This window comes from Apium graveolens, chromosome 5, assembly GCF_009905375.1.
Source record: "Apium graveolens cultivar Ventura chromosome 5, ASM990537v1, whole genome shotgun sequence".
NCBI lineage: Eukaryota > Viridiplantae > Streptophyta > Magnoliopsida > Apiales > Apiaceae > Apium > Apium graveolens.
This window is the reverse complement of record NC_133651.1, coordinates 142,252,062-142,267,641: the sequence shown is the minus strand read 5'-3', so window position 1 is coordinate 142,267,641 and position 15,580 is coordinate 142,252,062. Positions and strand designations below refer to the sequence as shown.

The following is a 15,580-nucleotide window of genomic DNA, read 5'->3' as shown; positions in this document are numbered from 1 at the left end:
TAGTTTATTCTTGTGAATCTTTGTTTTAAGTTGTAATCTTGGATGCTCGTTTCTTGTTTTGTTGAACCTAATACTCTAGATTATGTACTTTGTTTATTATTTGTTTATAAAGACTACGTTTATTATACCATGCTTTCATCGGAACCCACGTTAATGATGTGTCCGATTATGGGCTAATCGTTATCATGAGGTTCTAGCGAATTTATTTATGGATTTCTTTAGTTGATTTGTATCAATGCCTTAGTGTGTGGTGATTGTATGATAACCTAGTATTGGCTGTACTTATTCATCTTATGAGCGTCACGAACTTATAAGATATCATGTTAATTCTTAATGAAGCAAAAGTGATTTTAAGGATTTAGAACTTGCCATGCTAGCATAAGTTCATGTATTATTGTTATGCATGATTCGTAGGTAATTTTAACCATCTTACTTGCCCTATGTAATCGCAATAGATACCTTGTGTATTAAACCGTTATGTTGTCAAATTCTATAGACATATAGGGTCTCAATATAATTGGTGTCTATTCAGCTTCTATCTATTTTGTGGATGTCTGGTAGTATGGTATTCGTACAACGAAAGTTGGCATTTATCAGTTTCATGTTATCTGATTAATGTCATCACCATTACATGCTAAGGTTAAGAACGAAAAGGCTATTAAATGAAGTACTTAATGAAGTTAGAATCCCATATTGGTGTCATATATTATTCAACTCTATTTAATCTTCTTAGTTAATGTTCTCTAGTATAATTCTCAATAGTTAATCGTAGTATACTCAAAACCCAATTTGTTATTCGTCTTATCATTGAATAATAGCCATATCATTGTTGCATAAGTGCATAAATCACAAAGTTAACCTAAACCAGTCTATGTGGGAATGAATCTGATTTATATCTTATACTACTTGCGAACGCGTATACTTGTGTGAATTTTAGAGCGTGTTTAGCGACTAACAAGTTTTTGGCACCGTTGCCGGGGACACGGTGTTAACTTTTAGTGTATGTGTTTTTCATCAGTGATCATTAAAGTTCATTGACTCAAACATTGTTACTTACCTACTCTTTTCCTTATCGTGTTTCAGGTACTCTAGCGAGCGTGTATGCATACGCGTTCGCGGGCTCGTAAGAGAACTCTGGATTAAGCCGAAAAAAAGCTATAGTGATTCGAAGAGAAGTTTTTGAGGATGAAGAGAAAGTAGAAGAAGAAGAAGAGAAAGTCGAGGAACTAGCTCTAGTAGTGATGGGAGATCAAGCAGAAAATCCTAAGGCTCTAACAGACTATTCTGAGCCTAAGATCGATGATATTCAGTCGAGCATATCAGACCAGCCATCTCGGCTAACACTTTTAAGATCAAGTCGAGCACGATTCAGATGATACAGAACCCAGTTCAGTTTGGGGGTTGTCCTACAAAAGACCCCAACATGCACATTAAGGATTTCATCGAGATCTATGACACTTTCAAGTTCAATGGGGTGACTGAAGATGCTATCAAGCTGTGACTCTTCCCATTCTCTCTGAGGGATAAAGCAAAGTGCTGGTTACATTCTCTACCACCAGGGTCTATTATCAAATGGGAGGATCTTGCTCAAAAGTTTCTCACTAAATTCTTTCTTATGGCGAAGACTGCTGCAATCAGGAATGCTCTTACTCAGTTTGCTCAGCAAACTGGAGAATCTCTGTGTGAGGATTGGGATCGATATAAGGAGATACTAAGGAAGTTCCCACACCATGGCATGCCTGATTGAATGATTATAAACTATTTCTACAATGGTTTGGGCGTCAGTCTAGACCTATGCTCGTTGCAGAGTCTGGTGGAGCCTTATGGGCCAAAAGCTATAATGAAGCTTATGAGTTGATTGAGCTCATGGTAGCTAATAAAAACTAGAATCCTATACAAAGAATGTTACAAGGCAAGGTAGCGGGAGTTTTAGAATTGAATACAGCTACGACTATAAATGCTCAACTTCAAGCTTTAACGATGAAAGTGGACTGTTTGGCGAATTATGGAGTTAATCAAATCACTAGTGTTTGTGAGCTTTGTGCGGGGGCACATGAAACTGAGCAGTGCGCTATTTCTAACGAATCAACTCAATTTGTCAGCAACTTTCAAAGATCACAGCAACAAGCTCCAGCCACTTATCATCCAAATAACCGCAATCATCTTAACTTCAGCTGGAGTAATAATCAGAATACGGTACAACAATCTTATCAGCCATACACAACAAAGCAGTATAACCCTCCTGGTTTTCAGCAACCACAATATGCCCCTAGGCAACAACTTCAACTTCAGTAGCAACCGCAAGCTAGTGAAAAATCTGAATTGGAGGAGTTGAGACTCATGTGCAAGAGCCAAGCTGTGTCTATCAAGACCTTGGAGAATCAGATTGGGAAAATTGCTAATGCATTACTGAATCGTCAACCTGGCACACTTCCAAGATATACTGAAGTTCCAGGTAAGAAGTAAGCTAAGGAGCATGTTAAGGCAATTACATTGAGGTCTGGTAAGGTTGTAAATCCTGAAAAAGCTAAGACTACAGAATCTGAAGTTGAGGCTGAAGAAGAAGAAGTGTAGAAGGAAGCAGAAGTGGAACCAAGGAAGACTACTGTTGAGCATACTCCTCCCGAGGGTAATACAGGGGATAAACAGATCTATCCTCCACCTCATTTTCCTAAGAGGCTGCAGAAGAAAAAGCTGGATAAGCAGTTTGAGAAGATTTAGAAGGTGTTCAAAAAACTTCACATCAACATACCTTTCTCTGAAGCTCTTGAAAAAATGCCTAGTTATGCGAAGTTTATGAAATGTATTCTCTCTAGGAAGGTGAAGCTTGATGACTTAGAGACCGTTGCTCTCACGGAGGAATGCAGTGCTATGCTGCAACAGAAGTTGCCTCTGAAGCTTAAAAATCCTGAAAGCTTCACTATTCTATGCACCATTGGAAAGGTGTCATTTGACAAGTGTCTATGTGACTTGGGAGCTAGCATCAATCCGATACCCTTGTCAATCTTCAAGAAGTTGAACTTGCCTGATCCAAAGCCTGCTTATATGACTTTGCAGTTGGCCGACCGTTCTATTAAATATCCGCGAGGTATTGTGGAGGATGTCTTGGTCAAGGTGGATGAACTCATCTTCCCTGCTGATTTTGTAATTCTTGATTTTGAGGAGGATAAGAAGATTTCCATAATCTTGGGAAGACCTTTCTTGGCTACTGGCCGAACCTTGATAGATGTGCAGAAAGGTGAGCTCACCATGCGAGTGATGGATCATGATGTAACTTTTAATGTGTCCAATGCCATGAAGTTCCCTACATAAAATGAGGAGCGCTTAAAAGTGGAGTTGGTTGATTTTGTGGTTACTTCAGAACTTGATCAATTGCTAAGTCTGATGCCTTAGAAAAGGCCTTGTTGGGGAATTCCGATAGTGAAGATGATGAAGGAGATGAGCAGTTGCAATTTTTGAATGCTTCTCCCTGGAAGAGGAATATTGATATGCCTTTTGAATCTCTGCGAATGGAGGAGTTGAACAAAGCTCCCAAGCGCCTCACGCCATCTATTGAGGAAGCACCTACTCTTGAGCTTAAGCCTTTACCTGAACATTTGAGGTATGTATTTTTAGGTGATGCATCTACTCTTCCTGTTATTATTGTATCTGACCTTTCAGGTAGCGATGAGGAGAAGCTTTTAAGAATTCTTAGAGAATTCAAATCGGCAATTGGTTGGACTATAGCAGATATCAAGGGAATCGACCCTTCATATTGCATACACAAAATTCTGCTAGAGGAAAGAAGCAAGCCTACTGTTGAGAAACAGAGAAGGCTAAATCCAATCATGAAAGAAGTCGTGAAAAAGGAAATTCTTAAGTGGCTGGATGCAGGGATCATCTATCCCATTTATGAAAATTCATGGGTGAGCCCAGTTCAGTGTGTGCCAAAGAAAGGAGGTATCACAGTCATTGCTAATGAGAAGAATGAGCTCATTCCTACTTGAACAGTCACGGGGTGGAGAGTTTGCATGGATTACAGGAAGCTGAACAAGGCCACAAGAAAAGATCAATTCTCTCTACCATTTATTGATCAGATGCTTGACAGATTGGCTGGGCATGAGTACTACTGTCTTCTGGATGGTTATTCTGGCTGTAATCAAATTTGCATTGCTCCAGAAGATCAGGAGAAGACTACTTTCACTTGTTCATTTGGTACTTTCGCCTTTCGAAGAGTTTCTTTTGGGTTATGTGGAGCACCGACCATATTTCAGAGATGCATGATGGCTATCTTCTCTGATATGATTGTTCAGAATTCAGAGGTGTTCATGGACGATTTGTCTGTATTTGGTGATTCATTTGATGAGTGCTTGCAAAATCTAAGCGACGTTCTCAAGAGGTGTGTTGAGACAAATTTGGATCTCAATTGGGAGAAATGTCATTTTATGGTGCGACAAGGCATTATTCTTGGACACAAGGTCTCTAGAAAGGGTCTGGAGGTGGACAAAGCCAAAGTGGAGGTCATTGAAAATCTTCCCCCACCAATTTCTCTTAAGGGAGTTCGCAGTTTTCTTGGTCATGCGGGCTTCTACAGGCGGTTCATCAAGGACTTCTCCAAAATTTCTAAACCTTTGTGCAATCTTCTGGAGAAGGATGTCGCGTTTAAGTTTGATGATGAGTGCGTGGCTGCTTTTGAGTTCTTAAAGAAGAGTTTAATCATGGCACCTGTCATAACTGCACCTGATTGGAGTGAACCTTTTGAGATGACGTGCGATGTAAGTGACTATGCAGTTGGAGCAGTTCTTGGGCACAGAAAGAACAACATATTTCATGTATTCTACTATGCTAGTAAGACTCTTAATGGTGCTCAACTGAATTATACTACTAAGGAAAAAGAACTTTTGGCTATCTTCTACGGTTTTGAGAAATTTTAATCTTATCTGCTTGGGACGAAGGTGACAGTTTTCACCGATCACGCTGCCATTTGATATCTCATCTGGAAGAAGGACTTGAGGCCTAGATTGATTCAATGGGTTCTTTTACCCCAGGAGTTTGAATTAGAGATCAAGGACAAAAAATGGACTGAAAATCAAGTCGCTGATCATCTCTCGCGTGTAGAGGATCCAATTATAACTTCATTGGATAAGACATTAATAAATGAGTCTTTTCCCAATGAGTAGCTGTTTGGAGTGCGAGAGGAAGAACCGTGGTTTACAGACTTTGTGAACTACCTTATCATATGCTCAAAGGAAGAAGTTTCTACATGAAGTGAAGTGGTATATATGGGATGAGCCATTTATTTTTTGACAAGGAGCTGACCAAATCATCAGGAGATGTATTCCTTACAGCGAAACAGGGGGGATCTTGCGAGATTGCCACTCAACGGCTTATGGAGGACATTATGGTGGAGAAAAGACAACAACTCGTATTCTTCAAGCAGGTTTCTTTTGGCCGACTTTGTTTAAAGATGCTCATCAGTTCGTTTTGAAATATGATCGATGTCTGTTAGATATATTTGAGATGTCATGTCTAATATGATTTGTGTTTAGTTTTTAGACCTTAACAACAAGACATATTAGGACTTACTGAAATCCAACTTACTGAAGTCAGAACTTAATATCAGAACTTAAGATACATATCAGTACTTAAGTGCGGGAAGACTTTCAGTTAAGGAATGAAGCTGATTTATAGGAGAAGATCGAGACTAAAATAATAGAAGATATGCATGGAAAGAGTTAGAGGACTGGAAGACTTGTAGAAGATATCTGATTGATATATTTTAGGAGACAGAATTGTATTCCATATCAATTAGAATATATCTTGTAACTGTGTACTATATAAACATAGCTTAGGGTTTATACTATATGTGTTATCATTATCGAGAAACATTATTCATTGTAACCTAGAAGCTCTTAGTGATATTTGTTCATCACTGAGAGAGAACAACAGTTCATATTATAACAGAGTTTATTGAATATACTTGATCTTTGTTACATACTTGTGTTGAAATCGATTTGATTGTATAAACACTGTATTCAACCCCCTTCTACAGTGTTGTGTGACCTAACAAGTGGTATCAGAGCTTTTCTGTTAACACACATACAGTAAAGATCCAAACAATCATGTCTGAAGAAACACAAACCCCAACTAAGCCCACCAAAAATCAAGAAACCCAAAACACCCAGACCCACAGTCGATATGAGACTATTAGGGTTCCTATACTGAGACCTTCTGAGTATCCCATATCGAAAGTGAAGATGGCTATGTTTCTGGAAGCTACAGATTCAGAATACCTTGATAGGATTAATGAAGGACCATATAAGCCTACCAATCTCTCTGTTGTAGTTGCTGATCAACCAACAAAGTCCATACGAAAGGAGAAAGGTGGTTACACAGCTGTAGACATCTCATCTATTACCAAGGATGCAAGGGTAAGGTATTTGCTACATAGTGCCATTGATAATGTCATGTCAAATAGGGTAATTAATTGCAAGACTGCAAAGGAGATATGGGATGTTTTGGAGATAAGATGCCAGGGAACTGATGCAATCAAAAAGAACAGGAGGACTATACTCACTCAAGAGTATGAGCACTTTGACTCAAAAGATGATGAGTCATTAACTGATTTATATGACAGGTTTGCCAAAATTTTGAATGATCTGTCACTGGTGGACAAGGAATATGATCTTGAAGATTCAAATCTAAAATTCCTTTTAGCTCTTCCTGAAAATTGGGATTTGAAGTCTACTACCATAAGAGACAACTATGACCTTATTGAAACTACTCTTGATGAAATTTATGGTATGCTCAAGACTCATGAACTTAAGATGGATCAAAAGAGCAAGAGGCATGGATGAAAGTCAAGGACAGTTGCTCTTAAAGCTGAGGAGGAATCTCCTAAAGTGGTTGCCTCAAAGAGGGGCAAAGGAAAGGCTCTCATCATAAAGTCTGATTCAGAGTCATCATATTCTGATGATGATGATTCAGAAACTGAAAGTTTACCTGAAATAGATGTTGATGCAGAGATGATACAACTATGTGCTCTTATGGTGAAAGGTATCACAAAGATAGCCTACAGGAAATTCAGAAAGGGCAAGAATTTTTCCAGAAAAGGTGGAAGTTCTGATAAGAAGGGATTCAGAAAGTCTGAAGGCAAAGGAGAAAAGTCTGACAGAGGAGATAACTCAAATGTCAAATGCTACAATTGTGGTGAAAGAGGCCACATATCTCCTAACTACAAGAAAAGAAAAAGTGACAAAGGCAAGGCACTTATCACAAAGAAGAAAAGCTGGACAGATACTTCAAATTCTGAAAAAGAGGTGAACTATGCCTTGATGGCAAATGCTGATAGCAATACTGAAACTGCTGAATTGAAGGTACCTCAAACAACTTATGCTTTTCATACTGATTATATTATTGAGTTGAGATTATATCTTAAAACCATGTTCATTAGTTATAGAGATCAGACTTTAACCTGTGAAAGATTAACATCTGAAAAATCTTGCTTTTAAAAGCAGAAATGACTATTTAGAAAATGAGTTAGTTTTTCTTTATCAAACTAAGAAAGAAAGAGATGATGCTTTGTATGTTAGAGATAAAGTGTTAAAATTGAATGAATCTCTAAAAGCTGACTTAGAAAAGGAAAAAGAGATTATCAGAACTTGGACTAACTCTGGCTGAACAACTCAGAATTTACTAAGTACTGGAAATTGGAAAGACGACTTAGGTTATGGAGATGATAAAAGTGAGAAAGGAACTGTGCAAATTGAGCCAATTGTTGTTAAATAGAATGCTAATCCAAAAGTAAATCCTGTTAAGTTTGTAGCAAAAACTGTAAAGTCTGATTCTGAAAAGATAAAAGAGTCTAGGACAGAAGTCAAAGAAAAATCAACTTCTGACAAATTAAAACAGGATAAACCAACTGAAGTAAACATAAGCTTAATGACAAAGAAGCAGCTTAAGCATAAGCTGAAAGAGATTAGAAATGTGAACAAGGTAAATGAAGCTAGGAAAAATAGGAATGGTAAGGAAGGTGTGAATAAAAGCAATAATTATATGCCTGTTCCTAATGCTCCTAGAAATAAATGTTATAACTGTGGAAACTCTAACCATCTTGCTTCTTTTTACAGGAAAAATAAAGATATTAACTCTTTACCTCCTAAATGAGGAATTAAGAGTCAGTCTGTTAGGTTTAAACCACAAAATCCTTGTTTTCATTATGGTAGTTTATGGCATTCCATTTATACTTGTAAGGAATATCATAGTTTTTACTATGATTATTATCAAATAAAACCTTCTTTGAAGAAAGTTAGTATTATTCCTTCTAGTGTAAAGTCTAATGCAAAGTCTGATATAAACTCTGATAAATAGCATGTTAGCATAAACTCTGAAATTAAATCCGCTGCAAATGTTAACAAACTTAAAAAGGCCAAAGGATCCAAGCAAGTCTGGGTCCTTAAAACTAACCAATAGTGGTCTTTGTGATTGCAGGGCAACAGGAAAAATATCCTAGTTCTGGACAGTGGATGTTCAGGACATATGACTGGAAATAAAGCCCTGCTATCAGACTTTGCTGAGAAAGCTGGCCCATGAGTTTCTTATGGAGATAGCAACATGGGAAAAACTCTGGGATATGGCATATCAATCTTGGGAATGTCATCATTGAATCAGTAGCTCTTGTCTCAGGACTTAAACACAATCTGCTAAGTGTGAGTCAAATCTGTGATAGAGGTTATCATGTGGATTTCTTTGAAGAACACTGTGAAGTTGTAAGTAATTCTACAGGCAAAGTGGTTCTGAAAGGTTACATGCATGGTAACATTTATGAAGCCAGACTTTTAATAAACTCTGATGGTTCTGCAATCTGTCTGCTAAGTAGAGCATCAATTGAAGAAAACTGGAATTGGCACAAGAGACTCTCTCATTTAAATTTCAACAATATAAATGAGCTAGTAAAGAAAGATCTTGTGAGAGGACTGCCAAAATCAGTATTTGCTCATTATAGCCTTTGTGATTCATGTCAAAAGGAAAAATAAAGAAAATCTTCATTCAGGAGCAAAACTGAATCTTCAATTCTTGAGCCTTATCACCTATTACATGTTGAGCTATCTGGTCCAATCAATGTCATGTCTATTGCAAAGAAGAAATATGCTATGGTTATAGTGGATGACTTTACAAGGTACACTTGGGTGTATTTCTTGCACAAGAAGAATGAGACTGCATCTACTCTAACTGATCATGTCAGACCGCTCGATAAATTAGTCAAAGATTCTGTCAAGATTATAAGAAGTGATAATGTCACTGAGTTCAAGAATTCAATCATGGAAGAGTTCTGCAAAGAGCATGGAATTAAGCAGGAATTTTCTGCACCTGGAACTTCACAGGAAAATGGAGTTGTAGAAAGAAAGAACATGACTCTCATTGAAGCTGCACGAACTATGCTTGATGAAGCAAAGCTACCAACCTACTTTTAGGCTGAAGCTGTGCAGACTGCTTGTTTTACACAGAATGCTACACTCATAAACAAGCATGGAAAAACACCATATGAGATGGTGAAGAAAAAGAAGCCAAATCTGAAATTCTTTCATGTATTTGGATGCAAGTGTTTTGTTCTTAAGACTCATCCTGAACAACTGTCAATTTTTTTTCAAAAAGCTGATGAAGGAATTTTGTTGGATATCCACTTTCCACAAAAGCCTTCAGAGTCTACAATTTAAGAACAAGGGTTGTCATGGAATCTATCAATATATCTTTTGATGATAAAAAGATTACCGGACTTGAAGATTTCAATGATCGTGATCAGCTAAGATTTGAAAATGAAGATTTAAATTCTGATTCTGTAAATTCTGATGGCTTAAATCCTGATCGTGTAAGTTCTGACGAGTTAAAATCTTGATGTCATTTGTTAGGTCACACACACTGTAGAAGGGGGTTGAATACAGTGTTTAGCACAATCAAATCGAATATAAGAACTCAAGTAACAGAAAATAGATTTTATTCAACACAGTAAACTCTGTTACAATATGGAACTGTCCTCTCTCAGTGATGAACAAATTATCACGAGAGCTGCTAGAGTTGCAAAGAATAATAACTTCGATAATCGTAACACTTATAGTGTAAACTCTATGCCTGTGTTTATATACTACACAGTTACAAGATAATCTTCTAATTGATATGGAATATAATGCTGCTTCCTAAAATATAACAACTAGTTATCTTTTCTTCCAAGTTTTCTATTCTTCATATAATTCCTTCTTCATGCAAAATTCTTTCTGTCTTAGTCTCGATCTTCTTTCCTTTCAATCGGCCGCCTGCCTTATCTGAAAGTCATCTTAAGTCCTGATATTATCTCCTGATAAATATCTTCTGAACCTTAAGTTCTGATAACTTAAATTCTGATATCTTAAGTTCTGTCTTCAGTATAAGTGCTGATTTCCAGTTAAATATTGACCTGTCCTGTTATTTTAGATCTGAAAACTAAACACAAATCATATTACACATGAGATTATCAAATATATCAAACAATCACCCCCAACTTGTAAATTAGCATAATATACAAGTTCAACATATATTTGATGATGTCAAAAACATTAAGTACAAATGCATGAGAATTTGACTAGATAACTACAACTTACAGTTCTTTCAGCTTTACCAACTTTAACTTTTGATAACCGCTTCAGTCTGTATAAACTTCAGAATTTAAGTAGTTGTAGATCTTTGACTTGGCTTCAACTTCAATTTCTTCTGATCTCTTTGATATCAGGAGTTGTCCTGAGATAGTTCTTCAACAAACATCTCTCTGCATATTCAAGTTCATTGACCATACTCCTTTTAGCATTTATCAATTCAGCTGTATCTTCTCCAGTTTGAAAAATAGCTGCTCTGAGATCATTTATCTTAGCTTTCCTTATCTCCTGATCTAGTTTAATCAGATATGCCTTGTCAGACTCTAGATTGAATTCCACAGCCTTATAACTCAGAAAGGTAGTTATAATCCTAGCAGAGTTAGGCTTCATATCGACAATATCACCCTTGTGATCTCTGTACTTGGGACAGTATGTGCTGTCAGACTTTACAGAATAAAGCTTCTTCCGTCTTTGAATTTGAGACTTTAAATACCCTGCAGCACTTTTTGTTAATCTGTCTTTCACTTGAAGTAGGAATAGAACATGTTCCAGTTCTTCAAAATACTTCAGTGGTATATCATTTTTATTAATCTGGTGTACCCTTCCACCTGTCATAAAATATAACAAGATATGTTCTTTCAAGAAGGTATGGTAAACCATTTGTACAGATTCAAGTCGATTCAATCTTTCAGGAGTTGCTCCAAAACCTGGTTCACTTAAGGAAGTTGGATCATTGGTAGTGTTATGTACTCTTCTTTCATCAGAACTACCAAACCCAGATTTATCTCTTGCTTTCTTTCTTGTAACAACTCTTTCTTCAAAACCACTTGTTGCAGTCTTCAAAGGTTGAGCCTGTTTAGCTTTGGTGAATCCTAGTAGGAGTATCTTTGAAGGTTTAACATAAGCAATGTCAGAGGTTTCCTTCTCCTTATCTTCTGATATCAAGCCAACTTGAGCCATGTCAGAGGTTGCTTGCTTCACTGTTATATCAGAACTTACTAAATCTTGACTCTAAACAACATGAGCCATGTCAGAGGTTGTTTGAAAAATCTTCTTATGCATCAGAGTAAGATTAGCATCTGCTTCATCATCAATTATTTCTTCATCCATAACTGGCATATAAACCTTCACAGGTTCATCAACTTTTTCTTTGCCCTTGGACCTTGGATCAATTTCCATTTGTGATTTGGCCTTGATTGCCTCAGAACTTGTTCTTTCCTTTATCACTATACCCTTAGGTTTTGGAAATTTCTTTTCAACAACAGAAGCTTCAGATTTTGTCTTGACACCTTCTGCATTGAGTCTAGCTTCTTCTTCCTTTAGACTCTCAAAGTCCATTCCTGGATTTTCTTTAAGAAATAACTGCTTTGAAATTTCTTCATCAAGTTCTAGATATCCACCAGAACTTATCATTTTACCGGTATCAGAACTTATTCTTCTCTCAGTATCAGAACTTGTTCCTTGACTTGTAATTCTAGCTTTACTTGATGAAAGTCCTTTGCCTTGACCTTGACCTCTACCCTTATCAGAGTTTCCCTGGTCATTATTTCCATCATCCTTTCCTTTCAGTGTCTGAATAGATTTGCATTTGGACTTAATCACTTTCTCCCCCTTTTTGGCATTAACAGGTAATAGAAGAGAGACAAGCAATTCCACTGAGGATTGGATCTCATTGAGTTGACTTTGGTGAGAAGCCTGATTTTGCAGAATTTCTTCAATTTGAGCTTGTTGCTTCTCCTGAGTTTTCTCAATGTAGGCAATTCTGTCAAAGGCTGGCTTGAAAAATCTATTCTTTTCAAGTTTCACATTCATATCTTGCTGAATTTGAGCTTCCTGAATTTTGTTCACCTTGTCATGAGTTATTGAGTGTTGACCCTGGAGGTGTCTTGTACTCAATGCAGTAACTCTCAGCTGTGCCTTGAAAACATCATTTATCAACATTTTATCAGCTTTTGCAAGATGCTCAGCAAGAATCTTTTTAGAAGGAACAAAACTAACTGAGTTCCATTCTTTAGTCCACTCCTTTCCTCTAGGAGTTTCACTCCAAGGTATTGGTGCTTCCCCTGTAACAAACTTCTTGACTATCTCAGCTTTCTGAACAGTTTGTTGAGGTGCATGTCCTGATAGATCTGCTGTATCAGCATCTAAAGTACTAGCAGCTTCACCAGTATTTTCTTCATTAGTAGCAACATAACTTGTAGATCCTGCATTATCAGTATCCTCTGATAAAATAGCAGTACGTGAGGCTATAGAGGCTTCAATATTTTCCTCTAAATTCTGATCTGCAGCCAGGTTCTGATCAACATTCAAAAGTGATGTTGTTGGTGGAGTGAGTTGAATTTGTGGAGCTTACAAGTATAAAACCTCAGGCACAATCAGGTTATGAATATCAATTTCAGCACTTGGACCTGGTTCTTCAGTATGTACTAGATCAACTATAGGTGACATAGAAGGTGAAGGTATCTTAGCTTGAGCAGTTTCTGGTTTTGAAGTTTCTGTTTGTGCAGAAGGAAGTAATTCAATAACAACTGGTTCTGTTGAGATCAGAGATTCCTGATCCCCTTCCTTAGCTGCTTCCACTACATCTGAATCTGACTCAACTATGTCCCTATGAGCTCTCTGTTTCTTTAATTTCCTCAAAGGTGGAGACACTGTAGGAGTTTTATCATCAGAATTTAATTTTCTAAGCCTTTTGAGGGGCCTAGAACTCCCAGTTACAGTATCTTTCTGAGAAGTAACCTTATCAACTTCTACAATAACAGGTTTTGATATAGGAACCTGTTCCTCAGTTTCTGATTCATCTCACAGAATAATTCTCCTTCTCTTCTGTTGAGTCTGAGGTACTTTCTTAGTCCTCTTGAGTTTGGAAGATGAAGGATTAACTGTAGGATCTGAAGGTTGAGGTTGAGGAGTTTGAGGTATTTGTGTAGAGGTGGTAGGTGCTGATGGATGGGTTCTGATGGTTGTACATCAGGATATAATGCAGTATATTTAACTGGATCGTAGGTTATTAAGGCTTGTTTGACAGATAAAGGAACTAAGAGGGGTCTTAACACAGCCTTCTTATTATCAGTAGATAATAAGTCATTAAAAGCTCTTTTAGCTAGTCTGAATGATGAAATTAATTCACTAGCAGATTGGGGCTTATAATCATAACAAAAACTATAGATAAGCTGACAGAATCTAGCAAAATAAATAGTATTTCTATCTTCTGTCATTCTATCCCCAATAAAACCTAAGACAATACTTGCATAATCAAAATCAGTTTGATTTATGAGAGCATACCCGATTTGTTGGCTGAATATGGGGATTGCATCAAAATTAGAGCATTTGTTTGTAAAAGCCTTGGTTATGCAGTCAAAGAAGAAACTCCATTGCCTCCTTATGAAAGATCTTTTCAACTGACCCAGCTTTTCCAATGTCCTCTCATATCCCAGACTGGCCATCATGTTTTGAAGAAGTGGCTCGTCAACAGTAGAGTAAACACAGTTCTCAGGCAGCTGCAGTGCTTGTCGGACCGTAGCCAATGTCACAATATACTCATCCTCCCCTGATGAAAAAATAATACTTGGGGACCCTTGAGCACCACCATCATCATATACTCCGATTCTCCAGAACTCGAGTACTTGAGTACGAGAGACTGGTTCAGGTTCGGTCAGAGCGTACCCAATATCAGAACTAGCAAGAAAGTCCTGAATGAAGTGAAGTTCTGATGGGGCTTCTGACTTGCTAAGAATATCAGAGAAGTTATTAGGAACAAACTTAGCTCCATCAAAAATTATGTCTTTTGGTGCCATCTCTGTAAGAAATTAAGTGAATAAGAGAATGTTTGCAAAGTGTTTGTAAAAAGTCCTGAGAGAAAAATAGCTTCAGAAAATAAAAGAGAGAGAGAAAGTAAAAGAGATTTAGAATAGAAAAGTAAGTAAAAGATTAGAAAATCTTTTATCTCTCATATATATACTTTCTCCACTCAACTGTCATATTTTTGAAGCATGTGATACACTTTACACCTGGCACTATTTGAACAGTCAGTAAACGGTCAGAATGAGAGTTAACGGGCACATAAAATAAACAATAATTACCGTGCACATGCAGTTTTTCAGGACATACACATTAACCACTAACCCATAATGATTATGACTGTTTTATGTCACATTAACCAATATTCTGTAAAAATATTATCGTTCAAGTAATGACCAAAAATAAACCAAGTAAATAGATACTGCCATGTAAGCATCAAAACTTGATTATTATCAGGATTTAAAAGTCATCAGAAATAGCTCCTTAACTCGAAAAGTGAATGTGTATTCCTGTAATTCTTCACAAAAATACTGATATGGTTTCATCATAACTTAATCATCAGAACTTCCATCAGAACTTGTTCTCAGAATTTATGCAATCTGACACATAAACTATTCATCTAAAACAACATTGATCACCACAGTAATTTTCATTATTCATATGGAGTGTAAGTGTGTGCATTAAGCTAAATATCAGAAAAAGAGTAAAGTCTTATTCACTTCAGTACATCTTACAAATAAGGCATAACTAAGAACTTTACTTAAAATCTGTCATTATTCCGAAGTCTACTTTAGAATGAGTTCTTGCATGAGTCCACCTCAACTATTTTGTGCTCATTTTATGCATCTTTTGAAATTATATTTTACAGTGGCTTCCCAGTGTAAGTAAGTCATGACTGCTTATCAGAATTTATGCTGTTATCAGAGTATTTCTCCAGTAATCATAGAGTGTGAAAAGTCAACAAGAAAATTTTATTTTGCTTTTTCTAATGCATATTACTTAATACCAGCAATGCACTTGGGTCTTCCCTTCCATATTTTTTACTCTAGATCTCAAAGGAGTACCTGATTTTTATTTCTTTTCTTTTCTTTTTCTTTTGATAAGTGAGGCTTATCAGCACTTAGTACATTCACCAAATTTACTAACATCAGAACTTAACAAATAAGAAGCACTAT

The 15,580-nt window shown here is 36.8% G+C and overlaps 1 non-coding gene across 1 annotated transcript; it reads right to left on the bottom strand.

Moving 5' to 3' along the window:
* Positions 1–1,630: 1,630 nt before the first annotated feature.
* On the bottom strand, positions 1,631–1,737 carry LOC141663338 (small nucleolar RNA R71). Its single transcript, XR_012551417.1, has one exon. It is a non-coding gene; the product is annotated as a small nucleolar RNA R71 (small nucleolar RNA).
* Positions 1,738–15,580: the final 13,843 nt, after the last annotated feature.